Source organism: Tenrec ecaudatus, chromosome 5 (genome assembly GCF_050624435.1).
Source record: "Tenrec ecaudatus isolate mTenEca1 chromosome 5, mTenEca1.hap1, whole genome shotgun sequence".
NCBI lineage: Eukaryota > Metazoa > Chordata > Mammalia > Afrosoricida > Tenrecidae > Tenrec > Tenrec ecaudatus.
The window spans coordinates 9,658,931-9,675,664 of NC_134534.1; positions in this window are offsets into that span (position 1 = coordinate 9,658,931).

The window sequence follows — 16,734 nt, forward strand, 5'->3', positions numbered from 1 at the left end:
ATGGCTGACCCAGAGTCCAAAGAACAGCCTGGGTGGGACAGGTACTATCTTCCCAGGAAACAGCAGGTCCGGCTCTCTGACTCGGGGAAAGAGTATAAGAGTCACCTGTTGATCTCTTTTTTAGCATTTGCCCTCCAGAAAGACCTTGTTCAACCTACAGCTTAACAACAGCAACAAAGGCTTCGTGTTTTCTAGCAGTGTTGCCTGCCACTGTGTCCCCAGACCTCCAACTGGATCGTCATTGGAATCTGATGGGAAGGAACAGTAAAGGCTCCGTGTGAAGGGGGCATGAGGGACTGAGGCGGAAACAGAGCACATCACTTCTCAGTGACGCTGTGTTCATCTTGACGTTTCCACATAGCTGTCGCGACAGTGCTCAGCTTTGTCAGAGCCTTTTTGGGGTTGGTTATAAATGTCCAGGTGATGCGCGTTTGTCTACTGTATCACTTTTCGTGTGTATAGTAGTGTAGTAACGTGGAGCCCCGGTGGTGCCATGGTCATGCACTGGGCTTCAAGCCTCACGGTTGGCAGTTTAAAACCACCAGCAGCTCCACGGGAGAAAGACGGCGCTTTCTACTCCCCTAAACAGTTACAGTCTTGGAATCCCACAGCGGGTCCCTGTGAGTCGGCACCGACTCGATGGCAGTGAGTTTTGACTGTAGTAACGTCAAATAAAGGAAGCATGCGGTCCAACCATCCCTGGGATCTGTCGGTCGCCCAATTGCCAGGACCCGGAACAGAACCTCATGCTTCCTGAACAAGGGCCTCTTGGGACCTTTGGTTGCTCTTTGGGAGCTTCATAGTAGTAGGAGATCAGGATTTCCCATAGCTTTAACATTTTAACATTCTCCTTGCTTAAATGATCGTCCTCCTGTGTCTGTTTTTTAATCTGTAAGGAGTGACCAGGGCAGCCAAGGAGATGTTCAGAACGGAATTGTGTTTCCCCAAATGATGTATTGGATCCTAGACCCTACTTAGGCCCTTAGCCCTTATACCTGTAGACGGAATCTAACCTAATATAATGTAATCACTCTCTCCACCTAGTAAGTGAATGCTAATGTAATCAGTCCAAGTGTTATGTTCCTGCCAGTGTGGGGTGGATCCTAAACCGAATCTCAGACTCAGTCTCATCAAGTCAATTCCAACTCACAGGGACCCTGTGGGACAAGACAGAATTGCCCTTGTGGGTTTCTGAGACTGTTACTCTTTAGGGGAGTTGGGAGCCCCGTCTTTCTCCTGTGGGTCAGCTGACCTCATAACTAGCAGCCCTGTTCATAACCACAACGCCACCAATGTTCTGAATCATTTCTGAGTTATATAAAGAGCAGATTAGACACAGAGATATGCACCCGGGGGCGGGGAAGCAGAGGGTCACCTACAAACCAAGAAAGCAAGGAACGCCAGGGCTACCTACAAAGAAGGAGCCAGTATGATCCTAACAGCACAGAATCGAGTGGTGAGGAAACCCCTTTCTGTACTTTGCCGTCACCTGATTGTGGCGGTTCTGGTACCGTGACCTTAGGAAACGAAGACAGCAGGTATGCGAGGTGACCTCTGGGTTTCAGAGCTTTGCTTGCCTGACGATGGACCCATTGCTTTTGTTTGTTTGTTTGTTTGGCTAGTTTGTGCTAAATTTCTATATTAGAGGCCGATAGAAATAGCTATACCTTCTGAAGATCTTTCTCTTCACACTTTATTTTATTTCATTTTTTGGAGATACAAAATTGTATCTCGTCGGTCTTTGGCTTCATGGAATAGTCCGAGTAGATTTGTTAGGTGTGCAACAACATGTGGCGGGTGGGGGCTATAGCAGGTCAGCCATTCCGTTGCCCAACGAACAACTTTCTTGATGGAAAATGCAAATGAGCAAACAAAACCTACGTAATCTATGTAATAAGCAAGGAATAAAAAATAGTCTCCTCTCAGCCCCTCCTCTGTTGAGATCCAGGAACCTCTGTTCTTCAGGTGCAGGTCACCACCAAGCTGTGTCCCTCTACCTGGTCTGGTTTTTGCTTCATTTGGGGAATTCACTTAGAGGGGCGGGGATGATTTCCCCCTGAAAATAATGGTTCCACACCCTTGGAAGCCATCTGAGGATCCACTAAAGCCCCGCAACCATGTGCACCTCTAAACCGGACATCTGAAAGAGCCCCCAAGAAACGAGAACCACAGACCTTAACTGCAATCACCCTTAACCTGGGAGAGAAAATGCAAAGGAAGGAGGCTGGAACCCCCAACGTTGTGCCTCTACAGTCTCTTCAAAGGGTGGTGGGACAGAAGCCCCCACCATCGAAGTGGTGCTCAAAGAAGCAAATGCAAACCCTTTGAAGTTCTGGGACTTATTTGCCAAACTCAGCCAGTCCTGCATTCTGTTCCGGCTGCCTTTGCTCCCCTGTACTGATGATTGCAGTCACTCTCCGTCTTCACCTTCCCCTTCCCCTTCCTTCTCCTCCCACCTCCCCCCTCCTCCACCAACCACTGTCTGGCAGAGTCTGCTGCTCTATATACTAAGCTTTGAATGGGATGACTGCTGAAGGGGGGGGGGGCAGAAGTGCTCCTTCGCAACCCTCAGGGCAGGAGAGGGTTTGTGAGATAAAGGTACAGAAAGGACCGTCCCATGGCCAGGTGTGAAATGTCAAGTGGGGGAAGAGGGGTCCATTTCTCAAAACCCAGCCCATCTCTTGGTTCCTGGTGACTGTGGAGGCTCTGAGTGACATCAGTCTGGGCAGGGACCTGGTATGGCAGTGCCGGGTGCTAGCAAGGAAGGCAAGGTTGGACATCTGGTGGGAGTGAGCGGGCTGGAGGACAGTGAACAGGCAGAAAGAGCCTGGAGGCGACGAGTGAGAGAGGGCTGTGTGGAGACCCCTGGGGAGCCCAGAAATAAATCGGACGTTTTGAGTGTGTGGGCCTGAGCTCTCTTGGAGCTGGCCTATGGAGTGTGGAGTTCAGCCAACAGGCTCTGGGTTTATGGAGAAGTGTAAACACATCCTGGATATTTGGATTCGTTTCAGGCTTTGGCAAATTTGGGACCACATGACAGGAATAACAGGGTGCTCCTCTCAGCACTGGTCAGATGCCATCCGGAGAATGTCTTTCCTTCTGAGAGCAATGTTTTAAGAGGATGTGACTAAATAGCAGTGGGGTCAGGCCAGGGTGACTGAGTGGAAGGATTTAGAAACCGTGTTGCTGAGAATATTGTAGATCTAAGGGTACTTGGGAGAGTTCTCAGAGCTATGTTTGCATGTTTTTGAAGGGCCACTGTGGAGGAGGGTTAGATTTGTGCTTTATTATTCTAGAACAGCGGTTCTTAACCTGTGGGTCGCCACCCCTTTGGGGGTCAAGTGACCCTTTCACAGGGGTCACCTCATTCATAACAGTAGCAAAATGACAGTTATAACAAAATTACAGTAGTATGAAAATTATTTTATGGTTGGGTGTCACCACAACGTGAAGAACTGTCTTCAAGGGTTGCGGCGTTAGGAAGGTTGGGAGTCTAGTAGATGTTGGTGTTAAGATGATGTCTAAGACAAGGGTTCTGCCCTCACAGACTTCACTGATTTCCTGGAAGAAGGGGCAGCGCTAGGGAGGAGGGGCAGAGGGGGGCAGATATGTTTGTGTTGTTGCTAAGTTGCCATTGAGTCAGTTCCAATGTTTCAGGACGCTATGCGTGCAGAATGAACCACTGCTCAGTCCTGCACCATCTCACAATTGCTATGGTTGAGCCCGTCGGCCCAGGCGCTGTGTCGATCCATCTTGTCAGGGTCTCCCTTTACCATGCATGACATCCTTTTCCAGGGACTGGTCTCTCCTGACAATATGTCCACAGTACCGGAGACAATGCCTCACCATCCTGGCTTCTCCGGAGCATTCTGGCTCTCCTTTTCCCAGGACAGATTGGTTTGTACTCTTGGAAGTCCGTGGTTCTTTCGACATGCTTTGCCGGCACCATGCTTCAAATGCAGACAGATACGTACTTAGGACACACTGCCATCAGTGCTGACCCATAGCAACCCTACAGGACAAGGGTAGAATGGCCCCCTGCGACTTTCAGAGATTGTAACTCTTTGCCAGAGTCGAAAGCTCTATCTTCCTCCCCAGGAGCCGACCTGTCATTAGCTGTCCAACTCCCAATCTCTATGCCGCCAGCGCTCCTCAGACATACACACAGACGGATTTAAATAATGCATTTTGGATAATAAATAATACAGGGAATGTCTGTACATATCATGATGGGGAAGCAGTGATGAGAGACGTCAGTTTGGGGTGGGGAGGGGAAGGGGGTGCAGAGGGAGGGAGAGCAAACTTCTCAGAGCCTGAGCTGGTGAGGTCAGCCATCTGGAAGACTTTCTTTGTCAAGCCTGAGCCTGGACTAACTTCACCCTGTGTGTGTTGGGTCCCCAAAGCTGGATTGTTTGCCTCTAACTCGCAGAGACAGCTCTTCACCAAGTACACATTCCAGGCCCTGAGCCCAGAAATTCACATTCAAGGAATGGAGAGTGGGGAGTAGGAGTCTGCTTTATCTTTCTAAAACCATGGAACACGTTACAAACTCCGGTGTTGTGCTGACACCAGGGTCTTGCTCATTCCCTCTGCATCAGTCCCGATCCAGTAGACCAGGAGCCCCTTGGATATGTTGCTCAAACAAGCGTTGTTGGTGGGTGTTGTTGAGTCAGGTTGAACTCATAGGGAGTTCGGGCCCGCACCAGTCTCATGATTGGCCTTGTGCTTGAGGCCATGGTTGCAGCCACTGTGTCCATCCATCTTGCCGAAGGTCTTCCTCTTTTTCTCTATCCCTCTACTTGACCCAGCATGATGTTGTGTCCTTCTCCACGACTGGTCACTCCTCACCACATGCATGTCCAAAGTATGTGATTCAAATCTCACCATCCTGGCCACTAAAGAGCGTTCTGGTTGCACTTCTTCCAAGACAAATATGTTTGTTCTTTTAGCAGTCCGTGGTACTTTCAATGTTCTTCACCAGCACCATGGCCCAAATGCATTGGTTCTCCTTCCATCCTCCTTGTTCAATGTCCAACTTTCACATGCATATAGATGAGGCAATTAAAAACACCGGAGCTTGGGTCAAGCACACCTAGGTCCTCAGAGTAACATCCTTGCTTTTCAACACTTTAAAGCAAGCATATGAGGCTGTACTTTTTAACAACCTCTTCTAGTGATTTTGATGGACACATTGGGTTGGGGAAACATGGAAGGTTATAAGGTCAGGTCTGCATTTTGGATAAACCCCTCTGACCTCGCTGTTGGAATCAGTCAAGAACAAGTTGTTCAAAGGGGCCCAAGGTACAGAAAGGCGTTCCAGTTCATTCATGCAACATTCCACAGATGGCAGATGTCGATGTGAAGGCAGGCCCACGTGGAGATTCCTTTCGTTCATTCAAACCGCATCTGGTTAGCACCTACAACATAAGCTGGACCAGATAGCCCTAGAAAAGCCCTTCATTTGGAAGATCCCGTGCCCCACTGATCCTTGGTAAAAATGCTTAGACCATCGAAGGTGGCAGAAGGGGGGTCCCTCCAGGAACCCTGCTGCTACATCAACAAGCCTGGACTAGCCTTCAGGATTGAGACCACCACGTAGGCCGAGGGAAGCCTCCCCTCCGCTGCTGGCCTGGGAGCTGAGCACAGTGTGTGGAGAGCAGGGTGGAACCAGCTGCCTCAGGCCACCGTACTGGTGCTCAGGAAAGGGCAGAAGGGGTAGTATCCGTGCCCCTTGGGGCTGTGATAGCCAAGAACCACATTCAGGGGCTTGGGTCCCCTTCATGCAGTCGTGTTACATGTGTTTCTGTGTTCCGGTACATGAAACCCAGGACTGATGAGCCTATAGAGACAGTAGTATAAGGGTTTCAGTGCGAGTACTGTGGTGGGGGTGGGGTGAGGGGGGAGTAGGTAAAGGGGAGACAAAGTCAAGGAGTCCAGGAAGAAAAAGAATGTTTGGAAACTGATCATGGTAACAATTGTACAATTCTCCTTGATGTGCTTGAACTATGGAATGATATCTATATGTATGTATTAACTGCCAAATAATAATAATTTTTTAAAAAAATAATTAAGCCTAACTTGACAAAGAGAAGAAGAAGAAGAAGAAGAAGAAGTTGTTAACTCACAGTCCTGGGAGCTAGGCATCCATATGTAGGGGAACTGGAGGACCACACTCTCTCCGAGGCTCTTGGGTGTCCTCATCTCTCCCAGCTCTTGCTAGCTCCAAGCATTCCTTGGCTAGCAGCGACAGCATGACTCGATTACGTGGTAGTCTTCCCTGGTATCTCTCCTCTTGTATGGGACACTGTTTAGCTCAGTTTTAGGAATGACTGTACTCTGGCATCACCTTCTTTGCGCTAATGACATCTCCAAAGACCCCAAGCAAGGCCATGTTCCCAGGTGTCAGTGGGTGGGATGCCAACATATCTTTGGGGGAAGGCACAATGCAGTCCATTCAGGTGGTTCGTGAGGCCGCGAGCGCTGGCTGGTGCACTTCTGTGAGCCCCTAGCCATGGCACCTGCTGCTCCCTCTGTATGAGACAGCCTCCCCTCCCTTCCTGATAATGCCTTTCCCTCTCAGCTCAGAGCATCTCCTTGACTTTGAATGGGTTCCCTGCCACCATTTTGGATTCCCATTACCCTTTTTTATTTCACTGGCAGCACCAACAGGAGTTGTCCTTCTGACATCCATCTGAGTGACTATTGATGATGGTCTCGCTTCACGAGGACAGAGCGTCTGTCTGTTTGGATCGTTGTGCCAGATGGTGAAGCCCTAGGTCAGTAATTGGAAGGTTAGTGCTTTCAAACCAAACCCCTCCCCCCCAGAAGTTCTTCGGAAGAAAGACCTGGCGAGCATCTCCCATAAAGATGACAAACAGGAAAAGCATGGGGGCAAAAATAGCCTTCACCCCACACCTTTCCTTCTCTCTCTCGGGGGAAGGTAAAAATGAAGCCAGTCAAGGCCATGAGAGTGGGTTTTGTCATCGTTCAAGGACTGCACCAATGCTACCACTTCGTTGTAAGTGTTAGTATTCCGCTATGTGAGTCTGGGTACTTTAGAGAGACAAATCCACCGAAATTCATATGTATAAGTGAGAGTTTTATATAAAGGTAAATGTACATCAAGAAAACACCCCAACCCAGTGCTACCCAAGCCCACAAGTCCAACATGGACCCATATGTCAAAGACCAATCCACAAAGTCCTCCTCCATCTCACAAAACACACGCAATGACACCGACTGTAGGAGGAAAGCCGAGTCAGGGAACGTGTAAGCATCTCAGCGTTGGCAGGGGTCTCCACATGGCTGCTCCAGCACCCAGGGCTGCATCGGGGTAGGTCCATGCAGCTTCTCCTCAGGGATGTCTTGAAGGAAGTGAGCCTTATGAGCTGAAGCAGGGAACTGGCTAAGGCAGCTGCACCCTGGTCTGACCATCACAAAGCAAGAGACCCGAGAACTAGAAAAGCGAGGCTCACAGAGCCATTTCTCTCTCCGCCCTTCAATTAATCCCACATGTGTTTATCAGCCAGCTTGGCACAATAAACTTTAACTAGCTCATCCGCTTTGGCAACAGTTGGCTTTGGGGGAATCCTCCCTCACTTTCCCACTCCCCTGATGTGGCCCCAGGCGGTTTCCTAGCAGTGCTGCTTACCCCATGGCAACTGGAGCTGGGAAAGTGATTTCCAGGCAGAAAGTCTGGCCTGGAGTGAAATCACGAAGATGGAAATCTCACTGTCAACTCAGTGAGCACTCTTTAGGCTGGTTAACTTGTTGACGATGATACTAACACTGAGTTCAGTTAAGGACTCTTCACTAAATCCCCAGGGGAGCTTTTTCTGCTCCCCCCAGCCCCCCTAAAACACAGGCCCTGGCGAGGGCCCTGTTAATGTACAATACAAACCTTATGGCCCAGACACACCAGGGACGGTTAGGTCTGGAATCTCGGAGCACCAGGCAAGATGTGGTCACAGGAACCCAGTCTGCAGCTAGCGAAGCCCAAGGGGAATGAAGGGTCTGTCACTCTAAGGACAGCTCCTCTGAGCGAGACTTTCTTGAGCCTCAGTCTCCTGTCTGTAATTGCCTGTATTAATGAAAACAACAGCCAACATACACGGGCCGCCATAGAGTAAGTCCCAGCACACGGCAGCCCCATGTGCGTTAGAGGAGAGCTCTGCTCCACGGGACGTTCCCTGGCCGATTTTGTCAGAAGTAGATTGTCAGACCTTTCTCCCTGTGCACCTCAGCGTGGACTCATACCTCCACCCTTCCAGCTAGCAGCTGAGTGCAGAATCTGGGGACTCCAGAGGTTCATAGTATTGCCTAGTAGATTTATTTGGGGTTCAAGGAGGGCTTAGAACAGTGACAAGCACAAAGCACGCCATACGTACATGTCCACTATTACTTGTTACCCGGGTCACCTCTGCAATTAGCGCACACTCAGTCACTCCCCTCCTGGACAGACCTCTCTCTCCCCTCTTTCTTTGTTACTCAAAGTGGGGATCACATAGGAGCTGCGGTGGTCTATAAAACATGAAAGCACTCACTCACTCACTCACTCACTCACTCACTTACTCAGGGCCCTCCAGTCGATTCTGACCCTAGCAGACAGGATGGATGTGCCCTGTGGTTTTCCCAGACTGTAAATCTTCACGGCTGCAGAAGGTTGTCTTTCTCCTGTGCGCCTGTGGTTAGCAGTCCAACACCTGACACACTGCGCCACCAGGGCTCCTTGTCTAAGTTCTATGTGTTCAAGTCACTCACTTATTTCTGTCTTCGTCTCTTGGTGCTGCTGTAACAGAAATACCCCCAAGCCAATGACTCGAACAAACAGAGAGGTGTTTTCTCACAGATAGGAGGCTGGTTCTTAGGTGACGTGAAGTTCCAACTCATAGCACCCTAATATATACTGGAGTGGGACACTTCGCAGTCCTGCATGACCCTTGCAGTCGATGTAAGGCTCCAGCCTGCGGTGGCGGCCTCTGTGGCAGCCCGTCTCAGTGAGTCTTCTTTTCCACCGATCCAAGACTGCACCAAGCATGATGCCCATCTCCAGGGGCTGGTCCTTCAGGATGACCTGCCCAAAGTAAATGAGATGAAGTCTGACTGTCCTGGCTTCTAAGGAGCAGTCTGGCTGTACTTCTTGCGAGATAAACTTGTTCCCTCTTTTGGCAGTCTGTGGTACTTTCAATATTCCACAAACCAAATTCACTGCTATCAAGTTGATGCCGACTCACAGTGACCCTGCAGGACAGGGTAGAACTGCCTTGATGGGTTTCTGAGCCTGTGACTCATTATGGAAATAGAAAGCCTGTCTGACTCCCAGGAGCAGCTGGTGGCTTCAAACGGCTGGCCTAGTGGTCAGTAGCCCAGCTTGTACCCCTCTATGCCACCAAGTTCCTCTCATTCAAAGGTGTCCACTCTTCTCAGGCCAGGCCAGAAGTCTGACGTCACTGCACTGGCTCTAGGGGAAGGTGTTCTTTCTGTCCGCACTTGCAGAAGGTCCTCGTCTCATGTCAACTTCTGTCCTTCAGTTCACTGGTGATCTCCACATACCATTACTCTTCCTCAGTTTGCCCTGGCTCCTGTGCTTGAGCTGCTCCTCTTAAAAGGGGGAGGCTGAAGACATGCCCTCCACGGAAGACACGCCCTATTCTAGTGTGGTCCCTGAACAGCAAAGGGAAACCCTTTCCTCAAAGACAATGCCATTCAGAGCCATGCTGTTGTGAGATGCTGCTGAGCGGGGTCTGACGCCCTGCGACCCTAAGTACACTAGAACAAAGCACCGCCCGGTCCCGCACCATCCTCACAGCTTCTACATTTGAGACCATTGTTGCAGCCACTGTGTCAATTACTCTTGTTGAAAGTCCCCTTCTTTTTAGCTGCCTCTCTACTCTACCAAGCATGATGTCCTTTTCCGGGGACAGGTCCCTCCTGATAACATGTCCAAGCCCATCCTTCATTCCAGGAAACATTATGGTTGTATTTCTCCTAAGACAGACTGGTTTGTTCTTCTGGCCATTCACAAGTTCACTTGTATAGAGGTTAGGATAGAAACACCTATGGGAGATGGGCATACACTTCCCTCCACAACAGAGGTCAATAAGAGAAACCCTGCCCTTCGTCGACAGGGATGAGGCAGGTGCACTGTGGTGAAGCTCGGCCAGTTCTGACCCCAAGGAGGCACAGGAACACAGCAGCCCCGAAAAGTCAGGGGAGGCTCTCGGCACTGCCTAAGCCTCCAAGGCAGACAAGAGGGAAAAGCTCTTATTAATTTCATGCAAAAATGGAAGAGGATCTGACTTCCATAAAGGTTTTTGCACTTGACCAATTGGTTCGACCCTTTTATCACAAAGGTCCGTTATAACTGGAAATGGCCTTTTGAAATTAATAGCCAAGGAACGGAAAGCATTTCCCTGATGTGCACCATCTCCGGAGGAAATGGCATTGTGCAGGCAGCTGACAGCATCTTTACAGGATCAACTCATGTGTTAAAACATCAACAGCACGCAGTCAATTATTGTGACTGCTGTCAATAAAATGATGAATTGGCAAAAGTTATATAATAGATATCTTTACCATAAGCCACCCCCATCCCCAACCCCCCAAAAGAAAAGAGAACCATAGCTACTGAGGCTCTTATGTAGAATCCGACACCTCATGAGTTTGGTTCCCTGGTTGGAAAATTAAAGGTCATGGTTTCATAGGACACCCCAGCTAATTGGTCTAATGATGTGTTTTGTGCTCTGTTCTACCTCTTAGTGTGGTGTGTGGCCTGGAGTCTTAAAAAGCATGCACATGGCCCATCACGGGCCTAACAATGGGTCTCTACTCAGCTGGAGCAACAGAGGACTAAGGAGAGTCAGGGACAGAGGAGGACATGGGCGATGCAGCTCATTACCTTCAGGAGGTCAGAAGAACTGGAGGGTGCCCCATAGCCATTACTGCACATTTGCTTCAGAGAGTTCACAAAAGATGACTGATTAAAAGGATGGGGAGCATGGAGTTCAAATTTTCATGAACTCAAAAGTCTTTGGAGGCATGGAGAGTGATTGAACCCTGAAACGATCGCTCTAGCATAATTTTTAAAACTTTAAACCAAAAACACCTCCCCCTGAAGTCATCTTAAAACTGAACAAGAGTGTAGCTTGAGTCGTTTGAAAAAAAAATAAAATAAAGGTCTGCCTTGAGCTGAATCGGCGGCGCAGCAGGTTAAGCATGGGGCTGCTCACCCTAAGGTGGGTCATTCGTACCCACGGGAGAGAGAGAGAGAGAGAGAGAGAGAGAGAGAGAGAAGGCCACCTGGGTCTGGAAAGATGTACAGCCTCCAAACACCTAGGGAACCGCTCTGTTCTGTCCTATAGGAGGCAGTATGCATCATCCTCCACTCACTGGCAGTGATTAGGAGGCTTTAAAATCACTGGTTCATAGTCTCCTTTAGTTTCAGGGGACACCCGGGTCAATTGACATATATCATTCACAAGGACAATATTCTACATCCTACCTTGTGGAGTAGCAAGCTGGCTCTGAAGAGCTGGTGAGTCAAGAACAACAATCTGTCTCCGTCCAGGTGAAAGAAGAGTGATGGCATTCCAAAGACATGGAGACAACCAGTCGGACAGAATAGGAGCTGTGGTGGCATCGTGGTCATGCATTGAGCTGCTAACCACAGGGTCGGCAGCGTGAAACCAGCAGTCAGAGTGTAAGAGAGAGACAAGGCTGCCTATTCCCATCAAGACTTGTGTCTCTGAAACCCACAGGGCCAGTTCTAACCTAAGTTCCATAACAGTTAGCTTTTGAGTGAAGGGACTAATGGACAGTCTGGACACAGTCTCCACAACTCTGAGATACGAAGAACTTCATGGTGCCGGGCGACCACCACCAGCTGCTCTGAAGATCACATGAGGGGGTCCTGGATAGAGCAGGAGAAAAATTTGGAGCAGAACTTCAAATCATGAGAGAACAGTTTGATTGGTTGAGTAGCGATTGGTGGGACGCCCCAAGCATCTGGCCCTTTGTCACCCAAACTCACCCCCATGCTTGAATAATAACCATTGAAGACCAAAAGAGGACGGAAAGCTGAGAAAGAAAGAGGAAGCGAAACAGAAAACACTAGAATATGTGATGTTCATTGAGGGGATTGACGTGGAGGGGTTGAAATAAAGAATGTGTAAAGTGTTGACTACACCTCATGACTTGTCTGTAAACTTAAGCTGATGAAGTTTAAAAACAATGAAGTTTGAAAAAAATTGTAAACACCTGGTTTTCTCTGGAACTATCTCTTCCCTACTGGATCCGTCTAAGAAGCTGAAATTAGCAGCCTTGCCTTCTCCGGGCTGGAATTTGCATCTTGAGCATCAAGGTCCAGGAGGCTGCAAGAGCGCAGAGCTCTGTCGGCTGGCTACTCCAGAGCTGTGAAGTACTCCCCAGGCTGGGCCAGTGCTGTGGCTGCAGCCTCAGGGCAGGGGGTGGGGGAGCTGTGTCCTGTCCATTCCAAAGCTGGCACCTGCCAGCTTCTCGACCCTGGTAAGCCACGTGGGGCCCAAAGTGGGCTCCAGTTCACTTCTGTCACGTGCAACCCAAAAGCTCTGCCTGATCTCCTTCTTCTCAGCGGATGCACACTGCACTCACTCAGCAGGCCACAGCAGGACTTCAGCAAGAGGGGCATGATGTCACGCCACCAAGCTGGGCCATCAAGACAGAAGTTATGTTTAAGCAACCGATATTCGTGCAAAAGAGGCTGAGATGGGGAGTCTCTCGTGAGCAAGACTGCAGAGTTTGAAACAGAGACTCAGGGTGGTGATAAGGCAGGAGGCTTAGGGACCATTGGGTTTTGTTAATGGGGATGGGGTTGGTGGGGGTGACAATTGGGAAAAGTGGGTTGAGGGTGGTTGTACAGCATGAAGGAATGTCATCCACATCAATGAATTGTCTAAGTAAAAGTTGCTGGAAGAAAAAAACAGACAAGAGTCAGTGTGTCTGATACATCCTTCAGCCCCAGCCAGACTTGACTTGGTACTGCTGAGCATCAACCCCTCTGGAAGCCCACCAGCCTCACATGCTCTGTCCCACGGACACTGAAGGATGTAGGGGATAGTTGAGGCCTTCGCTCATGTGGTCCTTTCTGTGTGGTGGAAACCTTGACAACCAACTCGCCTTTTCTAGTGCCTGTTTCTCTGGACCCCAGTTTCAAATATCGAATTGGGGATAATGACTCACAGCCTTGTGGTGAACATTGGCATTCATGTCTGTATTGACTCCCCGGGGGCTTCTTGGAGGCAGCTGTTACATGACAAGTGGAGGTTGGAGTCCATCTGGACTTACTTCGGAGGGGAAGCCTGGGGACCTACATCCCAAAACACCAGTTATTGGCAACCCTATCGTTCCCAGTTCTGCCCAGACCTGTGTGGGGTGGCCCTGACTCAGTGTTGACATCACAGCTCCATTGGTTTTTTTGGGTTTTCATGTCTGCAGAGGGTCCAGTGAGAACTTGTTGAGTGTTTACTCCATCATCAGCACCTCCGTCTTTCCACAATATGACCATCTGTTGACGTGCCTCCCTCCATTCAAAAGCCAGGATGCTGCCTGAGGCTGGGTAGGTGAAGAACATGTATCAAAAAACCTTCCTATCACCCAAAGCTCAACGACAGACACCTCTTCCCCTCCCTAGCAGATCACCCAAAGCTCAACGACAGACACCTCTTCCTCTCCCTAGCGGATCACCCAAAGCTCAACAACAGACACCTCTTCCTCTACCTAGCAGGTCACCCAAAGCTCAACGACAGACACCTCTTCCTCTCCCTAGCAGGTCACCCAAAGCTCAACAACAGACACCTCTTCCTCTACCTAGCGGGTCACCCAAAGCTCAACGACAGACACCTCTTCCTCTCCCTAGCGGGTCACCCAAAGCTCAACGACAGACACCTCTTCCTCTACTTGCTTGGTACATACAGATGCCCCCTGCAGCTCTGGCTTAACCCACCCTTCTTTCTAGCTACTCTCTTCCCAGGCTCAGATGCAGATTTCCACTGCATTGAGTGTGCCCTCTTAACTGTGATGCTGCGATGCTCCTCTGAACCTATGTGACACCCAGATCTCCAGGTTCAAATGTCTACTCACTCACTCATTCACTCACCCAACCACTCACTCACTCACTCACTCATTCACTCACTCACTCACTCACTCACTCACTCACTCACTCACTCACTCACTGGATATGTTCCCAATGCCTAGATAGTACTCTCCAATGAACAATAGCAAGTCATGATGGATGCTAACTCTTGTGACGGGTTCTGTACTATACTTCTCAACCCCCGCTCCCCATTTGACAAATAAAGAAATCAAGCATTTGAACAAAAACAGCAAAATAGACATCACTCAGGGAGAAGAAAGTGGCCCAAGTTCCCTGAGGTGGTGGAACTGGAATCTGAACCCAGGCAATCTGATTTCATAACCAGGAGCACATGGTTCAACTCAAGAGGCTGTTTGAAAGTGCACAGCCTCCTCTACTCTGAGATCAGAAGAACTAAGAGGTGCCCAGCTACCATTCCTGGCCATTCTGAACAGGGCCACAGCAGATGGATCTTGACAGGAAAGGAGAAAACTATGGAGCAGGACCTCGAGCTCTTAAAAACCCCAGACTTGCCGGACAAGATGAGACTGGGAAACATCCTGAGATTACAGCCCTTAAATAATGTTGATACCTTGAATCTGAGCTCACCTTCTAGTCAAATAACAGACTCATTTATAAAATGAGCACTATTAGCTATTTATTCAGCATAGGGTGGGGTGAAGAAGGCACCCTAGTGGTACAGTGGTTAAATACTCAGTTACTAACCAAAAGATGGTCCCACTCCAGACGTTCCAAAGGGGAAAGGTGTGACAATCTGCTGCAGTAAAGACTCCAGTCTCGCAAACTCTGAGATCAACTTGGTCCCACAGGCACATGATGAGTCAGAATTGACTTGACAGTGATGGGCTTGGTTTTGGTGTGTGCATAGGGGTGGGTGGTGGGGATAGTGTACCTTTTAAACAATTATTTTAAAGTGATGAGTGGAACTCTAGTGGGGTAGAGGGTTACACATTGGGCTGCTAACCTCAAGGTCAGCAGTTTGAACCCACTGATAGCTCTGAGGGAGAAAGATGAGGCTGTCTGCTCCCTTGAAGAGTCCCTGTCTTGGAAACCCAAAGGGGCAGTTCTATTCTGTGCTATAGGGTTGCTATGAATCCAGCTCAACTCAGTGGCAGTGGTTCTTCTTTGTTTTACTTCAAGTGAGGTGGGGCAAGATGATAGAGTAATGTTTCTCACCCAGGGCAGTTGCTCCCATTCCCACCCTTGGGGACATTGCACATGGCATTTCTGGGTGTCACAACTCGGGGGTTGCTACTGGTAGAAGCCAGTGATATTGCTAAGGCAAGGATCAGTGGTTCCAGAACCACCTCCTGCAGAGAATATGCATTTCCATCCCAGATAAACGGAATCAGAACTTACCGTTTAACAAGAGACCCGAGAGAGAGAGAATAATCACCTGGGATCTTGTAGAGTCTGATTCCGGATACCGGGGTTGTTATGGTTTGGGGCTAGCAGTCAGCTCGCATAGCGACACTATGTCCAACGGAACCCAACACTGCCCAGTCCGGCACCATCCTCACTATGGTACCCATGTTGAAGCCCATTGTTGCAGCCACTCTGCCAATCCATTTGAGGGTCTGCCTCTCTTTCCCTGAGCCTCCACCAAGCATGATGGACATCCCATTTTCCACCAGCTTCTTGGCGCTCCCTTGCATTCTGGCTGAGCTTCTCCCAGACAGCTTGGTTCATTCTTCTGGAAGCCCACGTATCTGATACGCATCTCCAACACCCTCATTAAAGGCACCCGCTCTTCTTTGCTCCGCCAAAGGTCTTCTTCGGGTGTAGGAAGTCAGTTAACAGCAGTGGGGGATGCGGGGTGGGGGTGTCAAACTAGAAGGAACTGGTTGGAAGCCCTGTGCTAAACCTCCTACAAAGCACAAGACGCCTTTGCAGTGTTACCTTTTTCGGGGCCCACTCCTCCGCTTGCTCACCACCTGTATATTCCCTCCCACCGTCTCCATCCTGCCTCCCTCCCCATCCCCTGAGCCTGGCGATGCCTCAGGCTCTTCCCCCACCCACAATAGCTCTTTACCCAAAGCACAAATAAGTGTCTCTGGCTGTGCTTTTTGGTCAGGTTAAAAATACCACCCTCCTCTTCCTCCTCCTCCTCCTCCTCTTCTTCCTCTTCCTCCTCCCAGGTGATGGTCCTGTCCCTCTCCACCACCGTCACCGAGCAGGCTGACTCTGCTCTCTGGGACTTCGGAGGGGCTCACTGAAATCATTAAAATAGCATCCAACTCCTAAGGAGGGGGCTCCAAAGAGCTGATGGAAAATGGCATGTAAACACACTGGAGGTTTTTCATAAACGTTGTGAAGCCTCCATGCCTATCATTTCTAGTCACCGGGCCAAAGTGACATTTTCCTCATCCAGCTTGCCTCAGCCAACTTTCATGAGGAGTTCAATGAGGGGGCTCCTGAGGAGCCCCCGTGCTCCTTGTCTGCAAATCCAGGATAATTCCTATGCATCTCGGCTTGGTCTCTACTCTCGTGCCAAGTCCACTGCTGTCCACTCCTCCACCTTCCCAACCTTGGGGCCCTCCCACCAGCCTCTCCCACTCTACCAGCCCTTCCAGCAGCCCCTACAGATGCTCCCTCCCCCATTTTTT